Source organism: Lepus europaeus, chromosome 1 (genome assembly GCF_033115175.1).
Source record: "Lepus europaeus isolate LE1 chromosome 1, mLepTim1.pri, whole genome shotgun sequence".
In the NCBI taxonomy this organism is placed as follows: Eukaryota; Metazoa; Chordata; class Mammalia; order Lagomorpha; family Leporidae; genus Lepus; species Lepus europaeus.
The window spans coordinates 70536636-70552290 of NC_084827.1; the positions used below are offsets into that span (position 1 = coordinate 70536636).

Consider the following 15655-nt stretch of genomic DNA (forward strand, 5'->3'; position numbering starts at 1 on the left):
CTAATACTTTGCAGAGCAAGTTTCTTTCCCTGCCTCCAAATGCACAATCTCTTTTCCAGATGGCTTCAGTAAATGCAGCAGGGCAACGACCCCCTGTAATCTAACTCACAAACAGTGATTCCAGATTGATTTCTAGTGATCTCAAAATGATAGCCATGGACCCACCCTCAGAAGAACCAATTTCTTTCTTTCAGAAGAGTGCATCATATCAGTAATTTCATATGAATGCACACCATAGAGTTTCTCAGGACACAAAATAAGTGGCTGAACTCAGAGAACGTAATCACAGCCTGCTCTTACACTATAATTTAATTGCAGAAATAGTTCAGAAATTCTAGAGCTAGAAACCTCAACCCTGGCTGGCGCCGCAGCTCACTAGGCTAATCCTCTGCCTTGCAGCGCTGGCACACCGGGTTCTAGTCCCGGTCGGGGAACCGATCCTGTCCCGGTTGCCCCTCTTCCAGGCCAGCTCTCTGCTGTGGCCAGGGAGTGCAGTGGAGGATGGCCCAAGTGCTTGGGCCCTGCACCCCATGGGAGACCAGGAGAAGCACCTGGCTCCTGCCATTGGATCAGCGCGGTGTGCCGGCCGCAGCGCGCCTACCGCGGCAGCCATTGGAAGGTGAACCAACGGCAAAAGGAAGACCTTTCTCTCTGTCTCTCTCTCACTGTCCACTCTGCCTGTCAAAAAAAAAAAAAAAAAAGAAACCTCAACCCTAACCCCAACCCTGTGATACTCTGCACTCATCAGACAACTCCTTCCCATCCTTCAGGCCGTAGAGAGCCTAGCACATTCATTCAAACATAAAAATTATAGAGAGTCCTATAGCCTACTACACTGTAGAAATATGGAAGTAACTCTTGTAAGGGCTCATCAGCCATTAAGCAATGTTTGCATATAATTAAGCCTCTATTTAACAATTGCCACCTAGCACACATCAGGCTTGCTCTAGAATTTGAGCAAATGTGGGTTCCAGGGACATGTGATCAGCTCTGCAAGACTGAGGAAAGAAGGAAGGTACAGGAAGATGAGATTTGAAAAGGTCTAATCAAGAAAACGACCCTATTGAGCGATGAAAAATGAACCTACATCTATCAAGTAAGTAAAGAGAAGTAGGTCGGTTCTGAGAGAGAAGGTCAGGGGAACAAAGACTCAACCCTGCTTTCTCAGATCGAGGAAACTTCTCTAAACAATTTGTTACACTCAGAAATAGATTGAGATTCAAAAATCCAATCCAGGTTCTTAGTTGTTAATAGGACAGTGCCTCAGATATTTCAGATTACGCTTGCAGAGCATGTATCCTCATTTTAAATTATCTCCAAAGAGCTTTTATCTGCTGAAAGCATCATTTTATGCACATTATTTTTTCACTATAAAGTAAAAAAGTTACTTTGCATTTTTGTATCAAACACTTGTAAAGTAATTTTAATATGCAATTAGAAGAGGGACACATTTTCAAAGAATATACTAGTTTAGAGATAAGTACAAGGGGAAAACACTACTTTGAAAAATGTGTTACATTGACACTTATATAACTGATTGCCTTAAAAAGACAAATAAAACAATATCTTAAATTTCTGAAATATTTTCTGGAAATATAGAACATACCCAAAGTATACCTTTAGTGCATGTTTATAAATGCTGAACATCAAAGTATGCTTTTTTGGCAAAGAAAATTTTCATTCACAAAATAGAAAAATAATTCACATAGGATGAAACATAAAAGGAACTTTTTGGTGTTCAATATGTGTAATCTCTAATTTCAGAAAAATTCTTCTTAAATAATTTTTCAACAGCATTTCAAGTTTCAATGATCACAGTGATGGCAAACCCATAGCCTAAAGGGCATCAGTAGAGGATGCCCCAATGTGGTCTCAAGTCCAGAGGTAGCAATACTGGTCCAGTCTCAATGATAGTTTCTATTGCACTTACAATAAATGTCTGCTCCAAAACAGACCAGAATTTCAAAGTAAGGATTGTATAGAAATATTTATACCATCTTCAAGATAAGTACAGACACAGAAAATACCAGCTCAAGCATTCCCTCCTTTGTGGAGTGTTTCAGGAGATCCCTTACCAAGGAGTGTTTATCAGAGCTTCTGTTTGCTCCACTCTTCATCCTATACAGATCCATTATTGCAGTTGTTATTTCATTTTATCTGTCCTGGAAGCTTCCTCAGAATATGGAACCAAATTAATTCTTCCTGATTCTCTCAAAATCTAATGCAACATCTGGCAAGAGGCAGGTATCCAATCAAATTTTGTATGAAAAAAGACACAATTTAGTTGGCCATAATATTAGTTAGTGTTTCAGAAGCTTGATAATGAAGATCAAACCCATTTACCAATTCTGAATTATAAGTTGGTTATATGACATAATACTAAGATTTCTCAGAAAATTTTATACAATAGCCTTTTTTGGGCTCTATTCAATTTTATCTTTGTTTTGCTCTTGTTTTTGCTGTCTAATGTATAAATTATATTTCCACCATCTTCCATAGCCATTAATGTGTTTCAGAGTCCTTTAATATTTACAACTACATTCTATTTCTGAGGAAAACTAAGGAAAAAGCTATGATTAGAATATTTAAAAGTAAAGTGATCCAGTGTGTAGAAATTACTTACCTAAGACATAGAGATAATGACTGGTGAAGTCAGATTGAATTCAGGTCTCCAGAAACACAATTTCATAAAACAAAAATTTGAATGTGGATTTCACCACAAAAGTCACACTGTCTGAAGGGTATATGAAGGGGGATCTTAGTCAAATACATTTACATAGGTAGTTCACCTAGACAGCTTCATTATTGGAAATACCCATCTTCAGCTTCTCGTCACTAAAGAAATAAATGGCATAAAGGGAAAAGAAAGGACTGGATGGTTCAGTATTTGTGACATTGTGGGTTGTTCCAATATAAAAAACAGCCATATGTTAGCCTAATGTTCTATGTTAAAAATGCAATCAAGAGTACCTAAAGCATTCAGTGAATGTAAATCCTAACTACAAAAAAAAATGTGTGTGTTACATAGAGAATAGTATCTTACTAATGGAAGTAATCATGGAAGTAAAAAATGTATTTCTTTTAGTAATATCTTTACATTTGCTTTTTTATGTTTACATATTTATTTATTTTAAATTTGTACACACATATATACAGACACAGATAGTGAAATCATCCCTCCTTGAATGCAGAAAGTCATTAAGATGCATAAATCAATGAAAGTCTCCTTATTGGTATAAAAGAACTAACTGGCAATTTATAATACTAATTTTATTTATACATATATAATGCTGTGGACTGTAAATGAAAAATGTAATTTTTTCACATACCATGCAATATTTATGAAAATTATTCCAATAGTGCACAAAGAAAATGCTTATTAAAAGTAAATTGAATTCTCTAACCATGACTGTTAACCTCATAATTAGGTGTGTTGTCAACTAGGTGGACAAAGATGATCTCCAATCAAACCCTTCCCATATGAGACAAGAAATAGAGACCCTTTCCTTATGGGAACACAAAGGATTATGCCGCGTGATTTAGATGATAAACCACTTCCACTTACATTACTACATCTTGCAGGATGTGGTATAATGCCAATCCATGCCTTAGCTTGCTTCAGGATTTGATAATCTTGGCACTGTTGATATTTTGGATCATGTAATTATTTGTTGCAGGACAGCTGTTTTGTGCACATATGGATCTTCTACAGTATTTGTGGCCTCCAACCACAAGGTATTACTATCCTCCATTACCTTTGATAGTAAAAATGCCTCATTGTTCAATATTTGTTGAGATAAAATGTGCTGTAGACAGCTAATGAGTTGTCTTTCTGTTCACATGTATCATTATCACTTGAAATCAAGCCTTTCATTTCAAACATTATTTCCTAGAAAAATTTCTTCTACTTTCATTCAGATTTTGGTTAAGTCTATAATAGTTTAAATAAAAGAACAGTCAACTGATGAGCCTTGTCCTGAAGCTAAGCATTTTAATGAATATAATCAAGTATACTTGTTCATAAACTTGATCTTATCTAAGGGAAAAATTGATAGAATTAATAGACAACAATGGCTTTCAGCATATAAAAATCAAGTTTTGATGCTGACTGTGCCATCTGACATCGCTTTTCTGGCTGTGTTTTGTCTCCTCTTCCATCTGGAGTATTGTTAATTTATAGAGATTTTGTGATCATACTTTCTGATATGATGCTTCTTGGAATAAAGCATATTAGTTTCATGCTCAGCTTTGAAAGATTATTTATTATTAATAATCCTGACATTACTCTAATAAATTCCAAACTTAGATTCATAGATACTCTGCTGTAACAAAGATTCAGGATGCTACTCTTCATAATACAGCTCACATGAATATTTGGGCAAAAACTATTTCAAACTCAGATCTCTAAGGAGTGTAGAGATCATATTGGGTTTAGATAAATGGCAGGTTGATATCTACATCCTGTGCATTGGAGACAAGTTGGGTCAGAAATATAAGGAAAATATTTGATTAGACTCTCAAAGTGTTGAGAGACTAGCAATTACTATGACTAGCATGATTGAAAGAACAAAATTTCCGAAGATGTGAAGAGTTTCTGTTAAAAAAACCTCTAAAAGCCATTTACTTTCAGACAATCTCACCCTAATATATCCAGCCTCACGCAGAATAATGCAGGTAGCACCAGCCCTATATAACTTCAGTAACAAACATCATTCTTTCAGTCCATGTGTACTTTGTTCCTTATCTAGATCCTGATCTACTATTATGCAGAAGTTTTTGTTGGGACTATAGATTCCATGATGTGATTATCCTATACTAGGGTGAACAGTCCCACTGTTACACTGACCTTTTATCTCTTGTGCCATTCCTTTGGCTGTCTACTTTTATTGACTGCACCCATGCCCAGGTGATAGTGTTTGCTTCCTTCTTATGACATCACCGACCCATGGTCTTGTCCTCTAGACCATTGGAAACCTCTCATGACTGACTTCAACCCTTAAATCTCTGGGCAGGACATGTCATCCAGTATTTAACACAGCATCCCTGCCTTCTTTCTGAAAGACAAGAGTTTATGAAGAATCACAGTACACTGGCAGGTAAGAACCCTGTATCTCTACCTTGTTGCTGAATGATTTTCTTTCCTCTAAAATGCTACTATCATATCTGTTTATCCAACTTAAACAATGTACCTAACACAGTACTGGATGAATGTTATGTACTGCATGTTAGTACATAAGGAGGGAAATATATGCTACCTTATCTTAGCATGTTTCATTTAAGTTTTCAGAGTAACGGTCCGTTACAAGAAAAAGAAGTGAATGTATGAGTGCAACCATTTAAGTCCTGCTTATCAAATACTATGAATGCTGCAGTCGAGTGAACAGTGAAACACAGAGCAATTTGCTCATCCACCGTGTCCTGTATGCCAGTAGTGTGTTGTCTTTATTAAAGTCATATATGAAGAGAACACCATTCTTGAAATAGTACCACCTAAGGCTTTGCAGTTAGGAAATTCAATACAAAGTAAAAATCTGAGATGATCAATTCAGTTGCTTCTTCATACATGTTGTAAAACGAGTACTGTTTTCTCACTTGTTCCTCCTAGGATTAGAGTGTGAGTTCTTAAATTAATTTTTCACACTCAGAAATACATTGAGATTCAAAATATTTTAGATTATGTAATATATAAGAGTGTAATATACTGTTTGTATTACTTGGCCTATCCTATTTCAGGTAAATAGCTGGATTCTACATACGCTTAAAAATTGTATTGACAAATAGCTTTAGAATCTACCTAGATGATGATCACAACATTATTTTTTTCAAGGTTAAAATATTATTTTTCCCTATGCTACCTTAACAGATATAATATTTCGATGCCATTTTGCACTTTTATGCTTCATGATATTTCACATTAGTTTCCTACCCACTAACGATTGAGAAAGAATTAAGGATGTTTAATTATACATCAGAGATCTTAGAATAATCTAGCTCAGGAAAGTTTTCTGTTTGAGTCCCAACCTTGTGATCACTCAGTGTAAGCTAAATAGCAGGTAGTACTTTGCGAGGCAATTAATTTAATCAATGGATAAATCTGCTCATTACAAAATCTTAGGTCAATCCTAAAACACCTTCCACCTGCAAGTATTAATTCGTTCATGCGTCTATTTCATTTTTCCACTAATGAGTTACCTTAAAGTATTTGAAAATGTCTTTTAAAATATTTGAAAATGGATATCAGGCAGTTCTTGTGTCCCAACTCTTTCTTGTAGGTATCCAAAAAGAAATACTTCAATTCTCTGTCATATGCCCTTCCACTCATATTCCTCTAAACATGACTGGATTTATGAACAAAATTATATCAGCATATGAAAGAGTTATCTGTAACCCCATGTTTATTACAGCTCAATTCACAATAGCTAAGATATGGAATCAACCCAGATGTTCATCAACTGAAGAATAGATAAGAAATTATGGTATATATACACTATGGAATACTACTCAGTAGTAAAAACAAATGAAATTCTGTCTTTTCCAACAAAATGAATGCAACTGGAAAACATTATACTTAGTGAAATAAGCCAGTCCTTAAAAGATAGATAACATGTGTTTTCCCTGATCTGTGGTAGCTAGTAGAGTACCTAAAATTTAATGTATTGGAGTGAAATTGACATTTTGAGATTCAATGATTGATTACAGCCCTTGTCTCTACTGTTGAGGAACAGCACTTTTTTTCTTCATACTATTTGTTGAACTCTTTACTTAGTATAGGGTTAATCCTAATGGTATAAAGTAAACTGAAGATAGATCTTTGTAAAAATTAAGAGTGGGAATAGGAGAGGGAATGAAGAAGAATGGTGGGAGTGTGGGCAGTGGGGAGGGTAGATGGGGTGACAAGTATCAATATGTTCCTAAATCTGTATATATGAAATACATGAAATCTGTATACCTTAAATAAAATAAAAAATAAACATGCCTGGGTTTTTCACAAGGATTTTTAAATAATAAAAACAGAACTGCATATAGTATCCCAGGCATTTTTTTTTTCAACAGAATAACATGTGATACAAGTGCCATTCAATATTCTAGATGATTCTCAGTCAAAACCTGTCTCATTGTCTACCTTATGCTGCTAATGCTTTCAACTTAATTGTATTTTCCAAGGTGAAGGTTCAATTTCCCTTTGAGGGTACTTCAAAATGTTTGTGAAAAAATATAATTAAAGGATGTTTACTTTGGTGTAAAACAATCTTGAAAAACATGCATAAACTTTTAAAAAGATTTATTTGAATTACTTTTATTTGAAAGTCAGAAATACAGAAAGAGGGGGAGTCAGAGAGATGAGAAAGAGAAAGAGAGAGAAACAGAGACAGAGACAGAGAGAAAAACAGATAGGTTTACTCCCCAGATAACCTCAATTTCTGGGACTGGGCCAGGCCAAACCAGGAGCTAGGAGCTTCATCCAGGTCTCTCATGTAGGTGCCAGGGGCCCAAGCACTTGGACCATCTTCCACTGCTTTTCCCAGGACATTCATTATCAGATAGCTGGATCTGAAGTGGAGCAGCCAGGACACAAACCAGCACCCATGTAGGATGTTAGCATTGCAGGCAGCAGCTTTGCCCACTACACCACTATGCTGGCCCCATGAGTTTTTCATAATATGTATTTTCCACAAACTGGTTTAAGGTTCTTACATATATTACTGATAAAATCAATCAAGAGAGTGTTTGAGAGAAGATTGGATGCTAGGAAAGCAGGTACAGAAGTCAAATTCTTAATGTTTTCTCCATTTTTAAAATATACAAGAATTTTTGAAATTCCTGTGTGTATACTTTTCTTGTTCTTTCTCTGAATTAATGTTTTTTTTTAATTTTTAGCTTTATTTCTTATATATTTCTACCCATTAATCAGTTATTTATCATTAAAAACATAATAAATTATTAAATTCAACGTTTTTGAAAAAGTGAGATAAAATTCTATGATAAGGACATACCTAACTTTTCAGCGGCATCCTTATTTTTGTCACTTGGCCATTGTTATTAGGAACGTAAAATAAATACTTCTTCTTTTCAGTTCTTATTATGTGCAAGTTATGATGAAACCACATTTTTGGACTGCACGTTATGCATTTCAAATTCATAGCACTACTCTGTTTTATGGTTACATCTTGCCTTGCCATTTATTTTTCGCATGAATTTTATGTACTGTAGCTTGTTGAGCATTACATATCTTTGTAAACTCTAATTCATTTCTCAAAATGAGTATATTAATGAATACAATTCAGTTTAAATATCACAGAAATTCCCAAATAAGTATATACATGTAAACATGTTCATTCTCTTCTTTATTTAATGTATTTCAGATATAATATAAAAAGATTGAGAGGGGAAAGTTCTTTTTTAAGTTTGTCTCCTTATGAAAACAATGAGAGCCGGCGCCGCGGCTCTCAATAGGCTAATCCTCCGCCTGCAGCGCTGGCACACCCGGTTCTAGTCCCAGTCAGGGCGCCAGATTCTGTCCCAGTTGCCCCTTTTCCAGGCCAGCTCTCTGCTGTGGCCACGGAGTGCAGTGGGAGACCTGCATGGGAGACCAGGAGAAGCACCTGGCTCCTGCCATTGGATCAGCGCGGTGCGCCTGCTGCAGCGCACCGGCCGCAGCAGCCATTGGAGGGTGAACCAACGGGAAAAGGAAGACCTTTCTCTCTGTCTCTCTCTCTCACTGTCCACTCTGCCTGTCAAATAAATAAATAAATAAATAAATAAAAAAAGAAAGCAATGAGACACCAAACTATAAATTTATTTTAAAAATAATTGCTTAGATTTATAAATAATTTATTATCTATCTGACATTCTCAAGGATTTTTAATTAACATGCAAAGCTGATTATAAATTTGGTGTGGAACATTTAGTCTACAATATCAGTCAAGACAATTTTGAGCATCTTGAGAACATGGGGAAAGACATAGGTTTCTAGATTTCCAAATATATTTTAAGTCTCTAATAATAAAAAAGTGCGATGTCTGTGCCAGAATAGATAAATAGACTAACAGAGCAAAAATAGAGTCATGCAGAAATGGGAACTCAAGCACAGCAAAGCCCCAGCTCCCATGCCTTCAGCATTTCTTAAAAAACAGAGAATATCACTGCTGTAGTTTGCATATTAGCTTTGGTGTTAAGGGGAAAGTTCTTAAATGGATAAAGCAACAAAAACAACAACAACAACAACAAAATCCTGAAGAATTATCATGTACTTATTACAAGTTTATTAAAAAAATAACTTCATTTATCATTTTAAAGTCTTTCTTTGTTTTACTTTCTTCTGTACACTGATAAGCACTTTTTCCTTTCTGCTTATTTTTCCTTCTATCCACCAATCAATCCACAAAGTATAATTTAAAAAAAAAAAACAAATCGAATTCTTCATTTGTTTAACAATATGCTTCATTTTTAAAAAGTGGAGTAATATATAAAACTGATACCTAATTTTTAACCACTTCCTTATTTACTGAACTTTGACGAGCTTTAATTTGTCCTGTGATAAATAATTCTATAAGAACTATTATTATGAATATACCTTTGAAGTGAGTAATTTTGAAGACTGAGCTCCTAGAAATCCCATTGCTGGTTAAGAAATATGTAGATCAAAATTTTGTTAGAACTGCACTGTTAGAACTTCTCACTTCCAAAAAAATTAACAATGCCATATAAATCATACATTCGAATATACAATCATGTCTTTTTCATCTAAATTCCACAAAGGGTATTCTTAACCTCTCTAGGTACTGAAAATTCAAACTTCCTCCCCTCCTTTTTATTAATTTTTATTATCTTGAGTCTCCAATTACTTTTTGTCCTACATTTTTCATTACTAAGATAAGTTTCAAACACACTTCATATTCAAGGCTTTTATTACATTCTCAGTAAGTGTTTTCTTTTTAAAATTTATGTACTTATGGAGTATTACGTTATGTTTTGTGCATGTGTATATGGTATCATGCCAGTGAGGGTAAATATATTTATCATTCCAAGCATTTAACATGTTTTTATAGCAAAAACATTCAAAAACTATCTTCTACGATTTTCATATATAATATGCAATAATTTAACATTGTCTATATTCACTCAACTTTGTAATAGAAACCCAGAACTTTTTACTCATATCTATCCACAATTTATCACCCATCAAAATTTACCCATTTCTCCCTCCTCACTTCCCTCCTCAGTCTCTGGTAATGACCATTAAATTTTCAGCATCTATGAGATCATCCTTTTTTTTTTGTTTTTAGATTACACATATGAGTGAGATCACGTTCTGTCTTTCTGTGCTTAGCTTGTTTCTTTTAACATAATAGCTTCCAGTCCCGTTCATGTTGTTGCAAATGAGAAGATTTCATCTTTTTTTTTTTTAACACACACGCACACACACACACACCACATTTAATATGTATATACGTTACCACATTTTGTTTCTGTATTCATTGGTGGGTGCCATTTAAGCTGTTTTCATTTCTTGGCTATTGTGAACAGTTCTGCAGTACACATGAGAGTACAAATGTCTCTTTGATAGATGGATTTCATTTCTCTTGGTTATATACCAATGAGTGGGATAACTGGATGATATGGGAGCTCCACTTTTAGTTCTTTGAGCAACTTCAATACTATTTTCCACAATGGCTGTACTAATTTATATTCCCCCTTACTATGTGCAGATTTCCTTTTCTCTACATTCTTGTCAACACTTGATATCTTTTGTGTTTTTTATAATAGCCAACGTGATTGGAGTAAGGTGCTATCTCATTGTGGTTTTGGTATTCATTTCCCTGACAATTAGTGATGTTGAGCATCTTTTCAAATACCTGTTGCCCATTTGTAAATCTTCCTTTGATAAATTTCTGTTTAGATCTACCACCCTTTTTCCCCCCAGGATATGGTTTTATTTTGCAGTACAGAAATCATCTGGAGCCATTTTAAGACAGACTAAAGTAGAGGCTCTGTCAAATCAATATGACATTGCAGCTTGGTCCACTGAAGAAGCCACACCTGTGATATAAAAGATGCTTCTACATTTTACCTGCTTTATGATAGATTCCTTTCTCCTTGGTCTAATTTCATTATGTTAAAATACCACAAATTTGCTTCTTCCAAAATGACCCCTAAGTTTGGAGATGGTTAGAATATTATGCCTACATAATCCAAACCTGTGGCTATACTATTTGGGCCCTGACATATATAATACTTGATAAAATGCAAAACAATACCTGCCATATAATAACAACTGGTACAAAGCAAAACAAAATTATAGGGAGAATGTGGGGGTGCTGTTTCAAATTATGAAATATTCAGTATATAATCTCAATGTCAAAAGGACAAATGGCACACATGTTGTACAGATCTAGTCCTTGAGCAGCAGAAGCGCACAACTGAAAAAGGTACGCTGATTAAAAGATACAAATACTGTATTGTGTTCACTACATCAGTATCATAAAATTTGTTTAAACCTGATCCTCCACAGAGCATGGGGTTGTCTGGTTAAATTGGAGCAGAATGTGGGAAGCTGCCAGTTCTGAATAGCCACTCCAAGATTAGAAAGATGAAGGGGGATTAACATTTATTGGCACAACACTCTTCAGTTCCTCCATTTTGATTACAAAAGCAGGCTTTACAATATTGATTTCATACAATAGGCGTTATTTGATGAATTTTAAATTTGCCCTAATTTGGTAATACGTACTGTTGTTAGTGTTTTCCATAGATGTCATTTTTTTTCTTGAATTTCATTTCCTCAAACACAAACTCTGATCCTGTCATCCTCTTACAGAAGTTTTGAATATTATTACAAGTTGTCTCAAAGTGAGTTGTAATATCATATGTGCAGGAAATAAAGATCTGGCTTTCTTTTCCCAAATTTTTCAGTACAAGGAGGTCACTGATGCTAACAAATTTCTGTTCAGTTGGCTCCAAGAGCTCCAGAGCTGATCTGATTTCCTCCTTAGGTGCCTTACTTTCCACAGCTGTATTAACTATGACAATGTGCTTTCCTTGTGCTGTCACACCGTGTGCAGAGGAAATCATGCACACATAGATATCTGACTTTCAGTTGACTTGGTTTTGTAGAATAATGTTCTGGCAGGAGTTGGCATCACTGGTATTCTTGATGGGGTGGCTAAAGATGCAGATAACTGATCGCCTGGCCCACTTTCTCCATTCGATCTTTTATGTAGCTCAGTCACAGATGAGCTACTTACAGCAAGCAATCTCTCCTTTGGATTTTACACCAACCACTTTCCCATTCTGCACATGATTCCATGATATGTTTATTCAGCATATAGGTAGGACCATAAACAGCATTCAGCCTTGCAGATCCTTGTGGCAGTCCTACAAGGCCATAGAGTAGATAAAGCTATGGGCTTTTGCCCTGTCTCCTACTGCCTGTTTTAAATCATATTATTGTTTGCTTGTTTTCTATTAAGTTGCTTGAATTCCTTATATATTCTGGATATTAACCCCTTGTCAAATGCATACATTGCAAATATTTTCTCTCATTCTTTAAATTTTCTCTTTGTTCTGTTTTTCCCTTTGCTGTGCAAAAGTGCTTTATTTTGATGTAATCCATTTGTCTTTGTTGCTGTTATTTCCTGTGCTTTTGGGTCTGATCTAGAAAGTCCTTACCATTCAAACATCATAAATTGTCTACACTTTGTTTTCTTTTTGTAAGTGCAAAGTTTCAAATTTAGGTCTATATTTTATTTTTTGAAATATTTGTTTTGTTTATTTGAAAGGCACAGTTAGAGAGAGAGAGAGAGAGAGAGAGAGAGAGAGAGAGAGAGAAATATCTTACATCCACTGATTCATCTCTATACAGCTGGACCATGCCAAAGCCAGGAGCCAAGAGCTTTACTGGGGCCTCGCAGGTAGAAGCAGGGACACAAAGGTTTATGCCATCTTCTGGTGCTCAAGCACACTATCAGGGAGCTCAATTCTAACTGGAGCAGCCAGGACTCTAACCCATGCCCATATGGGATGGCCGTGGCTTAACCCACTGCACTACAACTTTGCTCCTAAAATCCAATTGCAGTCCAAGATTCTTCTGCATGTGGATATACTGCTTTACTAACATCAGATATTAAAAAGTCTATCTTTTTTCCAATGTATGTTCTTAGCATCTTTGTCAAAGATCAATTGACTGAAGATGTCTGGTTTTACTTCTGGGTTCTGTGCCATTAGTTTTCCATTCTGTTTCATTTGTCTAAGCAACTGTTTTTATCCTAATATTATGCTGCTTTAATTACTTGTAATTTATTTTAATGTCAGGAAGTGTAATGCCTTCTGCTTTAACCTTTTATCTCAAGATCATTTTGGCAATTCAGAGTCTTTTGTGGTTCCATAAAAATTTTATAAGTGTATTCTATGTATGCAAAAAAATGTCTTTGGGACTTTGATTAGGATTATAGGAAATATATAAATTCATTTGGGTAGTATGCATATTTTAACTATATTTATTTTTCCAATTCATGAAGATAGGAAATTATTCCATTTCTTTGTGTCCTCAATTTCTTTCATCAATGTTTTATGATTTTCATTATAGATTTTTAATCTGTTTGTTTTTATAGTTATTAGAAATGAGGTTGAATTCTTGCTTCCTTGCTCAGATGATTCACTATTGGTGTATAACTGCTGTTGGTTTTTGTACAGTGATTTTGTATCTTATATATCTTCTAAATTTATTAATTGGTTCTAATAGATTTTTGGTGAATCTTTGTGTTTTGTTTTTAAGATCACAGTGGCAATTTGACTTCCCCCTTTCTGATTTGGATTTTTTTTTTTAATTTATTTTTTGCCTTTTATTTTTTCCCTTCCTAATTACCCTAAAATTATCAGTACTATATTGAATAAAAGCAGTGACAGAGGCCATCCTTGTCTTGTTCCTGATCTTACAGAGAAAAAATTTACCTTTTTCCCATTCATATGATGCTAGCTGTTGCCTTGTTATATATGGCCTACATTATATTGAGCTATGTTCCTTTCTACACCTACTGTAACCAGAGTTTTTATCATGAAGATTTTTAAATGTATCACGTGTCTTTCCTGCATCTATTTAAATGATTATATGATTTTTTCCTTCATTGTTTGTTGTTGTATACCACATTTATACACTTGCATATATTGAACTATATTTGCATCCTAAGGATGAATCCTGCTTGATCATAGCATACGATGTTTTTAATGTGCTCTTGGATTGAATTTACTAGTATTTAATTAAGGATTTATCAATCTATGTTCATCAAAGATATTGGTCTGAAACTCTGGTTTTCATTTTGTCCTTGTCTGGTTTTTGTATCAAAGAATGCCAGACTCATAGAATGAAATTGAAAGAATTTCCTCTTTTTTTCTGTTTTTTAAACAACTTAATGAAGATTTGGTGTTAATTCTTCTTTAAAAGTTTGGTAGAATTCAGCATGTATGCCATCTGGCCCTGGAATATTTTTTGGAAAAACTTTTGTTACTGATTCAGTCTCATTACTTGCTACCTTGTCAGCAATAGGTATTTTATTTTGTTCAATCTTGGTCAAATATATGTTTCCCAGAATCTGTCCATATCTTTTATTTATTTTTATGTTTATTAATATAAAGCTAACAAATTTATGTATTTCAGAGACAATTCGAAGAAGACAACCATACATCCTTCCCTTTTTCTTTCCCTCCTTCAATTACTCACCTTTCTTTCTTTTAAAAATTTTTGCAAGAAAATAATTTCAGTGGCCAGTGCTGTGGCCCAGCGGGTTAACACCAAGGCTTGAAGTGTCGGCATCCCATAAAGGCGCTGGTTTGAGACCTGGCTGCTCCACTTCTGATCCAGCTCTCTGCTATGGCTTGGGAAAGCAGTAGAAGATGGCCCAAGTCCTTGGGCTCCTGCACCCACGTGAGAGACCTGGAAGAAGCTCCTGGCTCCTGGCTTCAGATTGGCGCAGCTCTGGTAGTTGTGGCCAATTGGGGAATGAACCATCGGATGGAAGACCTCTCTCTCTCTCTCTCTCTCTCTCTCTCTCTCTACCTCTCCTCTCTCTGTGTAACTTTGACTTTTAAATAAATAAATAAATCTTTTAAATAAAGAGAAAGAAGAAAATAATTTCAGTGTACTGCATAATCACTTACTTAAGACAGCACTAACTATATTAGTCAACAAGTAAAATGTAGAAAGACCACAGTTCTATGAGAGTATAAACAAGGGTTAAAGAAAACAATCATATGAAAATATTTCCAGATTGTTCATATTCTATACCACTACTACATAGCAGGGAATGCATATATTTGTCTTTTGGAAACCAGCTTATTTTACTAGCATAATGGTTTCTAGTTGTACCCATTTTGTTGCAAAACACAGGTTTTCATTATTTTTATGGCTGAGTAGTACTCTATCAATCATATACACCAAATTTTCTTTATCCAGTCAACAGTTGATGGACAATTCCATATCTTAGCTACTGTGAATTGAGCTGCAATAAACATGGAGGTACAAATAACACTTTCATACGTTTATATTATTTATTTTGGGTAAATTTTCATGGGTAGGATGGCTGGATTACATGGTACATCTATTTTCAGATTACTTACGAACATCCATAGTGTCTTCCATAATGGTTGTGCTAGTTTATGA

At 35.0% G+C, this 15655-nt stretch overlaps 1 protein-coding gene and 1 pseudogene across 2 annotated transcripts in view; both read right to left on the minus strand.

Annotated features, from left to right (window-relative positions):
- Positions 1 to 15655, minus strand: part of DPP10 (dipeptidyl peptidase like 10) — a 791529-nt gene that overhangs the window by 507688 nt on the left and 268186 nt on the right. The gene's annotated exons all lie outside the window — the stretch shown is intronic.
- On the minus strand, positions 11737 to 15634 carry LOC133766285 (rab GDP dissociation inhibitor beta-like; annotated as a pseudogene).